Source organism: Rhagoletis zephyria, unplaced genomic scaffold, assembly GCF_001687245.7.
Source record: "Rhagoletis zephyria isolate East Lansing unplaced genomic scaffold, Rhagoletis_zephyria_1.1 Rzeph_scaffold_01760, whole genome shotgun sequence".
NCBI lineage: Eukaryota > Metazoa > Arthropoda > Insecta > Diptera > Tephritidae > Rhagoletis > Rhagoletis zephyria.
This window is the reverse complement of record NW_016158844.1, coordinates 45,131-56,444: the sequence shown is the minus strand read 5'-3', so window position 1 is coordinate 56,444 and position 11,314 is coordinate 45,131. Positions and strand designations below refer to the sequence as shown.

The 11,314-nt window shown below is 33.3% G+C and overlaps 1 protein-coding gene and 1 long non-coding RNA gene across 6 annotated transcripts in view; both read right to left on the bottom strand.

Annotated features, from left to right (window-relative positions):
- lilli (AF4/FMR2 family member lilliputian) overlaps positions 1-11,314 on the bottom strand; it is a 60,656-nt gene that overhangs the window by 29,450 nt on the left and 19,892 nt on the right. The window lies entirely within an intron of this gene.
- Positions 9,853-11,314, bottom strand: part of LOC108365057 (uncharacterized) — a 12,544-nt gene continuing 11,082 nt past the window's right edge. Inside the window, exon 3 of the long non-coding RNA XR_001847870.1 lies at positions 9,853-10,833. This is a non-coding gene — a long non-coding RNA (uncharacterized LOC108365057). The remainder of the gene's footprint in view (positions 10,834-11,314) is intronic.

Here is an 11,314-nt window from a genome sequence, read left to right as displayed (position 1 = left end):
CGCAAGTTTTGTATTATGATTGTTTTCTTTTCAAATGAAATTTATTGAAGAAACTGAGAAGCATATTATAGATCACACAGAAAGCAAAAAAGACTTAGGTTTGTGGAAAATATGTTCAAAAAGCCTAAAAAAAAAATTTCCAACATTTTGCTTCATAAGCACTACAAAAATTTTCTAAATAAATTTTTTTTTTAAATCTTAATTGTTGCACAGGTCTCTAGCAATAATTTGGCTAGAACAGGTTGAAAAAATATCAATTAGTCGACGAGTTATAGCCACCAAAAAACCATATAAACAATATGCTGAAAATCGGCATTTGACTGCAAAGTTCGAAGGTCGATTAAAAAAAAATTCGAACTAACATAAACAAACGCCGCGATACGGGTCTTCTAATTTAGCCTCTATTTTCACCCCTCACTCTCAGAATCGACCTAACTTTTGCTTAACTGAATTTGTTCCACAGTGTTATTATAATAGAAAGTCACACTTATGCTGATAAATTTTTTCAGGCAAAAATACAATAAAACAATAAAAGTTAAGGTGGTAATTCACAAACAGTTAGTTACGCCTTTTTTCATTGTTTCTTGGTTTAAAATTTTTTTCTTGTTGATTTTTGAATAACCTCAGCGGGGACAAAAATGTTTAAATGAAGTTGTTAAAATATATTATACAAATACCGTTCGCAAAAGAAAGCAAAAGAATGATAAAAAAACAGCTTTGTTGGTGATTTATTATTTGGATAGTACACTTAGGTCTCTTTTTAAGCGGTACATGCGTTCCTCAGAAAGCCGCATAAAAAAATCCGTATAAAAAAGTTTTTTACTTCAGCATTTTCAAAAACCGCATAAATTCAGATACTCCATGTAAAAAATTCTTAAAAAAAAACGCATAAAAAAATCCAGTGAGGCATTATTGAGCAAAAAAAAACTATTTATTTCTTCACTTCAACACTTATTATACCATGTAAAACCGAACATTAATGAATTAAATAAAATTTTATTTGTATTTTAACCAAAAAAATAAAAAATAAAAATACCACAATAATACATGAATTATGTAAGAATACATAAAAAAAAAAAAATAGAAAAAAGATTTTTTCTTAACAGCGGTCGCCCCTCGGAAGGCAATGGCAAACCTCCGAGTGTATTTCTGCTATGAAAAACAGCTTCTCGTAAAAATACAATCGCCGTTCGGCGTCGGCGTAAAACTGTAGGTCCCTCCCCTTTATGTGACAACATCAAGGCGCACACCACAAATCGGAGGAGAAGCTCGGCCAAACACCAACACCAGCGCCAATCTATTATTATTATTATTATGTAAGAATACGAAGACAAATTATTTATCAGAAGCATTGTCTTTTACACACTGAAAAAAGTAATAAAAACTCTCAAAAAAGCAAAATCGCTACTGCGAAATAATGATTTGAAAAACCGCATAAATTCAAATCCGCATAAAAAGACCCCTCCTATGTGTATAATGGTGTTTTTGATTTTTCCTTTTTACCACCATAAAAAATGTAAAAAGGGGGGCAAAAAATAGCACTTTGTTTGGAAATCTCCCATGTATGTACATTAGGGTGGTCCAAAAATGCATGTGGGCAAAAGTAAAGTCGGAATTCTTACGCTCTCACCCCCTAGGGTTGTTCTATACCGAAAAAAGTATACCCTTATTATTTTATTTTGAAATCAAAAAATATTTAGAGGTCGCTCAAAGCGCCCAAAGTTTTCCATGTATTTTATATGGGGAAAAAACAACTTTTTGTAGAAATGGTATAGAATAGTTTAAAATCAATATTTTTCTACCAGAAAACTCTGATTATGTGCAGGAGACTCCCAATAATAATACCCAATTGTTTATTTAACCATTTTTTCATCGCAACTATAAATTATAGGTCCGCCAAAAACCCACAAAAACCCCGAAAAATGCAATGGGGCGACCAATAAAAAATCTTTAGTATTAAAAAACGGTTAAATAAACCATTGGGTATTATTACTGAAAGTCTCGTGAAGAGAACCAAAGTTTTCCGAATGAAAAATATTGATTTTCATGAATTCTATACCATTTCTACGAAAAATTTTCTTTTTCCCATATAAAAATACATGGACAACTTTGAGCGCTTTGAGCGACCTCTAAATATTTTTTGATTTCAAAATAAAAAATAGGGGTATCCTTTTTTTTGGATATAGAACAATCCTAAGGGGTGAGAGCATTACAATTTCGACTTTACTGTTTTTGGACCACCCTAATGTACATACATATTTGTATTTAGGTATACATATTTCTGTCTCAATAAGGAATAGCTGCTAAGGTCGGGAAGTTGATATTTGAATAGTGTATGTACCATTCGCAGTGACGTAAGCTGTTATTCTTTATCGTTACAGATTTTGCATAGCGTGATTCATATAGACCTTTTTTATTTTACATAAAATACTTAAACAGAACTGGATGTAAAAATCTTTAATTATAACCTGAAAGACAATTCTCTGAAATTTACCTGTTAACCTACGATCATATACAACTTTTGAATTTGAATTTGAATAAAAAAAAAACGAATCGTCGAAGCGAACTGGGTTTTGGTAAAGTACATTTATTTTGCATGAAATACGTAAAATCAACATGAAGAGATACCGGGCATGCGTAGTTCGATCCCAGTAGAAATAGTCACAAACCGGTTCTTGTGTATACGCTCGTATACAAACAGATCAGCAACTTCTAATCAGATTTTTTTAGAAAAATTCTTGGTATGCAGTTTTCTGGCCCATTCGTTTTTAGTAAAACTAAGTGCAAGTTTGAAGTTGCCAGAAAATCGCGTTGATTTTGGCGATTTTTTTCACCCAAGTTCCTCCATGCAAAGTATGTTCGACAATTGTTTTTTGTATGGGGAAAGTGAGCCACACCTTCCACTAAAAAAAAATGCCAAACACCAACGCGTTTTTCTGGCAACTTCAAACTTACACTTTGTTGTACTAACTAAAACTGCATACTTAGAAATTTTCTATATATTTTCTACGAAATATTAACGAAATTTTTAAATTGATTTTAATTTTAATTGTAATTTTGCACTTAATTTTGGCCTCTTGTTATGCTGGATTTCCACTCACAAAAATTGTGATGACAAAGTGAGGTAATAACAAATATTCGTGTAATTTTGTTAAAAAAAAGTCATTAAGTTCATTTCCACATGGCAATTATTAAATGCCACGCAATTTGGTATATTATTTTTTTTTTTTTAATATCAAATCAATCGTATTAAAAGGAAGGTATGTATGTATGTGTGAAAATATCAAATTGATTTTGCATAGAAAAATAAATAATACAACTACAAGATGTGTTAAGTGTGAGACGGTGAAAAATTGTTGAGTGGTATTGGTTATCAAGATGCACAAGCAAAAGCAAAGAACTCAACAACAACCACCTACTGCTCCTTAAGTAGGCTACAACTTTACACAGCATCTTTTGCTCTCAATTACTCCTCCTCCGCAATAGTTTATTTCGATTCAATGCATTTTGCTTTGATTTTTGTATCAGCCGTTCTGATTAAATTTATGGTACACTTGCTTTGCCTGCGACGCAACAATGTTAAATAACAAAGTAAAACAAAGAAACGAAACCACTTCGTCGAACCAGCGACATTTTGATAGTTTCGCGATTTCTCGGAATATTGTACTAGGGGCGCGTATAAAACAAAAAATAAATAAATGCTTTTTGTTGGAAAAGTGTCCAACAGGAGAGATATATCTATTAGCATCTACGCCTTCTTCTCCTTCATCCTTGCCTATGCGTTGAACACAAACACAGTCTAGTTTTATGGCTTCGTAATTTATTACACTACTCTTCGCTGACTAGCTACACCACCAAAAGAGCACCTTTGTAGATATTAAAGCATTAAATCCGGACTTTGAAATTGTGAGTTCTTAAACACATTCCAGGATACTATTGGCCTTATTAAGCTAAGTACTGTTCTGATACATTCTGTACATATATGGTACATAAGCACCGAGTACATTCAAAAAAGTAGCATTTACGTAAGCAAATGCATATGCCTTTAATAATTAAGTCAATGAATAAGTAGTAGTTTTTGTTTATAAGGCAACACTACTCGCGTTGAAAATTTTCATATCTATATCATTTTAAAAATAATTATTCAATTTTAAATTTGCAAATAGACTTGTTCAGGTGTTTAACCCTCATCGGTTCTAATTGCGATTTTATCGTAAGCGACAAATTATCGAAAACAGTTTTTCGTTGCAAATAGGTTACAAATACTAGTTACAATGTCCTACATAACCACAGACTTTGAATATTTACCGTTACGGAAAAAAGCAAAATTTATTTTATCGTTTGCTTTTACACTTTTGAGCTACTACAATTTTATCGTAAGCGACACTGTGTGTACAGAACTTTATTGTAAATAGCAGTTTCAACTGTAGTTTTAACCAAGGTTCCACCTTAATCGCTAGATTAAAAATTTTCGTTTAGCAATTTTTTTCTCCAGTAACTAGGTTTAAACGAGTTGACAAATATAACAACTAATTTCGAAACTTGCCAAAACTGAACTTATTCTGGTCAAGGATTAAATTTCCTTTTTTACTCATTCTTTAAAAAAAAACGTAGTAGCGCCAATGTGGTCGTTTTAGTTTGTTAGAGAATTTAATGAGTTTTAACACTACATCCCCGAAGAAAACTTGTGGACAATCTAGTAGATGCACCAAACAGTTAAAGTTGAAAATATGTTGAGCTTATTCTGCTGATCGGCAATGTTTGTATTTAATTGAGCTAAAATTTAGTTTTTTCAAACAATCCTTAAAGTACCCGCACTCTCTTCTTATCCTTGTGATAACTTACATTATCATTCATTTTTTTTAATTTCGCAAGGCCTGATTGACCTAAAAAAATAATGTGTCATACAAATTCTGTATATCTAAGCGATGTTTCAATTCGCATTGAGCAAAAACTGTGCCTTTTATCTTTCATTGAATTTTTCCCTCCACATTTTATGCCGACTCTGTAATTTTTTCGTTTTAGTTCCAATTGTACACAGAAATAAGGCTCTAAGTCCTAATTAGGGTATATTTCCGGTCCATTAGTCCAATTTCTATTATTGTTTAACTAAGTAAGTGGTGATTCAGAAATATAAAAATATGTTTTCTCGGCAAGAAGTAAAACTCATTGAGAACAAAAAACTCATTGATGGCAATTAGGTTTTCATTACTTAAGTATTTGGGTTTCACTTTATCTCACTTGTTGAGAGTACCATTTTAGACGTTTGAGCATTCATTAGAAAGTCGTGATCCCCAACTCGCCAGAGTTGCAAGTTTTTGCCAGAATTTACCAAAAAGCGTTCCAGTACTCGTTTCTCTGGCAAATGAGAGGACAAATATGATAGTAAACCAAGAATGATAGAATACATATTCTCTCAATCGTGATAGTAAACTAGGTTCTCTCTTTGTCAGAAGTTGCAACATTTGATAAATTGTCAAACTAGCAGCTGTTCTGTCCTGTCAAAGCAAATTTAACGCAACGAAGAAATTTGAAGTTCTGTAAGTATTTTCTGTTTATTTGCATGAATATATATTTGTGTATAATTAAGCAAATCGCCAAGTGATAAAAAACCGCTATGTAAACAAAAAATTACAATTTTACCATGTATTTGACAAAATCACCAGTTTTTACCCGAAAAGTATTCCTGTACTTTTTGGGGTTACTCTCTTTCTCTCAGAGCAATTTTTCTTCTTGAGCGTTCTTGAGGAACGCAACTGAAATGGGAGCACCCAATACGCTTATTCATATGTACATACATATGTATGCAGATATGAGTACCAAGTAAATGGTAACCATCAAAGGTTGTACTTTCATATATGTATGTAAACACGAAGTGAGAGCAATTTGCTTACGGCACTGTTGTTTGATGAAGGCATCGTATGTTGCAGGACTACATCTAAACGGCATGTCAATCGAAGAACACAAACAATAAATAAATGAAAAAAGACAGGAATGCAACTTTCCGACGAAATCGTCCGTCAACCACCTTGGGTGCATAGTGAGCGCTCTGGTTTGCTTTGGCTTGTGAGAACAGTGAGTAAATGAAGTAGACCAAGCAGAAGCGGCAACGAGCACTATATGGAAAGCAATCAAACCAACTGTCACCGCAAAAACGCGCCACACAATCACTAACACAGCCACTGCAATTACTAACAAAAGAGTTCAAGCCAAATAATACCTTTGTACTATATTTCTGCGTAGTAATCGATACTTGCCGTGCAATAAATGACAAGGACAAGTGATGACGGCATGCTTGAAATAGCATTGGCAGTGAAGTTGAATAGTAAGCTAAATAAAAGATATCAAAATAAATTCGAAAATATTGGACATAAAAAGTGCCCTTTTATGGCTCTGGTTATTTTTTAATCGATCAAATTTCTCGTTGCGAAAAATTGTTTCGTGCAGTACGAAAATATTTAATTTCCTCCTTTCCCAATAATTCCATAAGTTTAGCTTCGCCATTTTTATTATTTATTATTTTTTTTTGACAAATATTAGATGTTGAATTTGTGATATACATTTATAACTTTCGTAACAGACAAATCACATCTTTTTTAAGGGCGGTACCTATGTTGCAAATGCATAAATTCACGCAAATTCATAGTCTAATGTTATATATGTAGGGCAGATTTCCACTATGGGAATTTGAGCGAATTTTTGGCGAAAAGCCTTAGGCACTCCGCACATTAAACGGCTAGTCGTAGTAGTGTAATCGTTCCGGCGTACTAAAGTATGAAGCTTTTACATATACCGAACACATGTATTTCAATGAAGCTCTGTATATTACGATTCATAATCATGTTTTCGCCTAATCATAAAAACTTCATGAATCGAAGCGCCACATTGTAAGGCGCTTGCCGTTTTGATATCGGCATTTGTTTACTTTTTTGTGCTCGAAATAAAAATTATTTGTCATTTCAGTAGGAAATAATTGAAAATTAATGATTTTGTGCTAAAACTCGTGCCAACTGTATTAAGCCATAAACGTTTATGCAAAAACCAGAAAATGTGTAATGTGTGCGCCAGCAGGGCTTACACAGGGCGCCCAAGTGTGCAGAAGTCGAGTCGTAATGCATTCGTTTTGACATGACAAAACGATTACTCTACTATGATTAGACGCGTAATGTGCGGAGTGCCTTAGTTTCGCATGTGTAGTATTCAGTGTCGTTTTTGTATTTTAAAAAATAATTTCACATTTGTAGACATGCTTCTAAAGTTAAATGGAAAATTATATTAGAAATCGAATATTTTTAAGTAAATATCATTAATTTTGAATTTTGCTATTTTTTGTGTTTTTACTTGTTTCGCACTTGTTCGGTAACACAGGGCAACACTGATTTTGGTGCGGCAAATGTTGGAGCTGTTTTTGATAGACTTTTTGGGCTGATTACGAATCCGTAAGTAAAAAGGTTCCATCAGATCCAGATTTTGAGAAAAACGAGGTCAAAGTGTCAAAAAATCGCGTTTTTTTTGCAATATTTGAGAAGCTCCAGCAGTGAAAGAAAAGGTGATAGAATCTTTCGCTTAAGCTTAAATTAAAGCTAGAACCCTCTACTACTGTCCCTGAAAATACCATCCCTGCACCTTGACAAGGTTAATTTAAACTTACGTGGAAGGTTCTATTACCATCTCTTTATTTTCTAGAGCTTCTTAATTATGGCAAAAAACCGGATTTTTTAATTTTTGCTGTTTAGTAAATGACTATAAGTGCACCATCAGGGTGCAGGGATGATATTTTCAAGAACAGTAGTCAAGAGTTATAGCTTTAACTTAAGCTTAAGCGGAAGGTTCTTTCTTTACTAGAGCTCCTCAAATATTGCAAAAAACGTGATTTATTAACACCTCGCTTTTATCAAAATCTGGATCTGATGGAACCTTTTTTACTTACGGATTCGTAATCAGCACAAAAAATTCTATCAAAAACAGCTTTTACATTTGCCGCACAAAAATCAGTGTTGCCATGTGTAATAGTTCTTTCGGTTTTTTTTATATGATACACATTTTGTGATTTAAATAAAAAATATTTCCTGTCAAATTAAAATGTAAGGCATTTCGCTGTATGAATCATTTATCATTTAAAAAATTTGTTAAGGGTACACCTAAAAATTGTGCCAGATTGTAGGACTGTTATTTTCAAAAATATCGCTTTTCGATATATCGAAGTGGCGAAATTGAAAAATCGTCGTATCGATAATATCGTGTTCAAAATATTTAAAAAATTAAGGAATGGTTTCAAATATGAATGCTAACCAGGCGATATTTGTGTGTAAAACATCGATATCTGATATTATAGGAAGCGAAAATTATAGCCAACACCGATATAATATCAACAATCCTAATTTACTGCGTTATACATATGTACACTCGCTCATTTTCTGGAAGAAAAGGACTTTAAAAAGCACCGTACATATCCATATACAAACAATTAGTAAATTTCCTCTTACATGTGGCACTTGGCCCATGAACTGATGTACATACATACATATGTATGTATAAGCAGTTCCGCTATTGCACATTGCCTTGCTTAGTGATGTTCCGATACGAGTAAATACTCGAGTAGTACCTCTACCAAGTACCGAGTATTTTTAGTACTTCGATACATGTGACCAAGTGGGTCATCGAGTGCATTGTGCAAGTATTTACTCGGTCGAAGAATTTATGCAACTCTAGTCAAATTAGTAAAGTTGCCACAAGGTGGGATATATGAAGTTTGACACGTATCCCATGTGCTGAAGCTTTATGGTATTTCATACAACAATAGCCTGCGTTACGCCGGAAAAATACGTATATACATATTTATGCTAAAAATAAGCATATATTTTCATATTCACAAAGCCATTTCTGAATTAAATTAGCCATTTCTAAATTAAATTATATCTTTGTAACTAACATATAAAAGTTGCGAGAATATGTATTTACCTATGTGTATATATATATTAAAAATAAGCATAAATTTTCATATTAAAAAGCCTTTTTGCTTTAAATTATATCTTTGTAACACATAAAAAATGGTTTTATTTATTTAACAAGTAAGAAAGTCTAAGTTCGGGCGGAGCCGAACATTAAATACCCGGCGCAAGTATTAAATATATGTTTTTTCACCCTTCCGAAACCTTCCGCTAGATGGTAAGCCGAGGTGTATCAATTTTGAGTAAATTAGCGTCCTTCAATTTCGAANTTATGTATACATTTGTCTATATCTATCTCGATTCGTTTTGGCTGTTACAAACAACCGTTATGTGAACAAAATTAATATACCCTTGTGCACAAGTGCGCTCGGGTATAAAAAAGATTGAAAAACTGTTTTGAAATATTTCGTCCGAATACTTTTGAGTACAAGTAGAATCGAGTATTTTTTTAGCGATACTTTGAGTAGCATCGAGTACCCCCTTAGATGTTCTAAACTGAGTACTGGTATCGAGTACATGGTGGTATCGGACGAACACACTAGCCTTGCTTCGCCAGTATGTAAAACGCTTTAACGAGTCAGCAACAGCTGCGAATCCTATCTATAGCTGCATTTTTTTCTAATCGAGCGGCAAAAGAACGCTCAACTGGGGTAAAATTTCCTTATAGCTACTGAAGCAACCCTGTTGGTATCTGGCAACAAACATGTGATTAGTTTAACGGGATTTAGACACAAAAAAAAATATTAGAAATGAGTAATTATGCGAGGTAATTTCGTAAGTATATACTTATTTAAAATATAAATCATTTATATACGAAAACAAAAATGTCCCTCTCCATTTTCCCATTAACAATTCACAATAGAGCAGTTTTTTCACTTACCAACACTACCCTTCCGGTCGCCTATATTTTAACCCACCTTGCTGAACCCGAATAAATAGTCTAGTTTGTGTCGTTGCTTTGCATGTATGTATTTCGTCATTTATGCGAGTGTTCTTTTGTAGCTCGGTTGCAAAAGAATGCACCTTATGTATCTTATGCTTAGCCTCTAAGCAAACATTGGACAAGTATGTGGATAGTTGTGCTGAAGAGGATCACTTTTATACATGCCAAAGTGGTGTTTGCATCGCCTCGGGAGCTCTCTTCTGCATGGATGGATGAAATACAAAGTGTTTTGCACTAGGTAAGTTACACTGCACTTAAATGTAGCATATGCGGTGTGGCAACTTTGAACTTATGCTTAGACTACCAAGCACCAATGACTTATGGAAAGTGTTTATGCAATGGTCTCTTCTCTATAGCCGGGTGTTCGTCCTTTGAAAATATACATATGTACATACGTATGTATGTACATACATATATATACTAACGCAAATACTATTTTTATCTGTATGCTTACACATACTACACCACCAAAAATTTTACAAGCGTATTTCACTTGCACTTAATTCGCTTCTGTTGTCAAAGCAGTGTTTTAGGAGAGTCAAAGTGTAATCAAAGATTTATTGAGAGCACGGCGTAAATTCTTATAGGGTTCATTACTGCATACATATGTAAGGGGAAAGGTAACTACAGTTCCGTGCTTAAACAAGCAAATGTTTAGGAATATAACTTTTTTTTTTAATAAATATGTATTAGTAAATGCGCAACCAAGAGTCAGGAAGAAGACTGACCGCTCAATTCAAGTAAAAACTTTTGAGTGATACCGAGTAAGTATTTAAAAGGCGGACCGAAAAATATCAAAGGGCTCCTGAAAAAAAGGACGAACTATGGAATCATGGACAATATGCAATATGCAACTGAATTCCTCGCATTTTGATTCAAAACCTATTTCCTTCAGGTTATATAGAAAGATTTTGCACTAAGTTGTTAGTGGACATTAGACTGGGTCGAAAAAAAAAGTTGCTAATGTCCGCCCCTAAATTTAAAGATTATGTTGAGAGGGTTCTGGAAAAATTTTTTTTTTTTTTTTTAACCCTCCGAAATACAGCCGAAATGGTTTTTTCGTTGTAACTTGGTTATTTGATGGCCGATTTTTAAAATTGATATGTCATTATTTTTGTCTTGAGAAGCTTCACTTTTCGTTCTTATGTCTTTTTAAGCTTTGAAGTCGCGTTCGCATGATAAGGGCAGAAACAAAATTTTACCCCCCCTAAAGTATATTTTTTTCCTTACCAAACGAAAGTACTTAAAAATTCAAGAAAATGTTGCCTTCAAACTATATTACTAAAATAATAAACAAAGGAGTTATAGCACTTTTAATATCACAGGTCAACATGAGTTTCAGATGTAAGTATAATAACACAGTACAACAAAAATTGATTTTTTTTATGCAACAGAGTAACCTAAATTTAAGGATTATGTT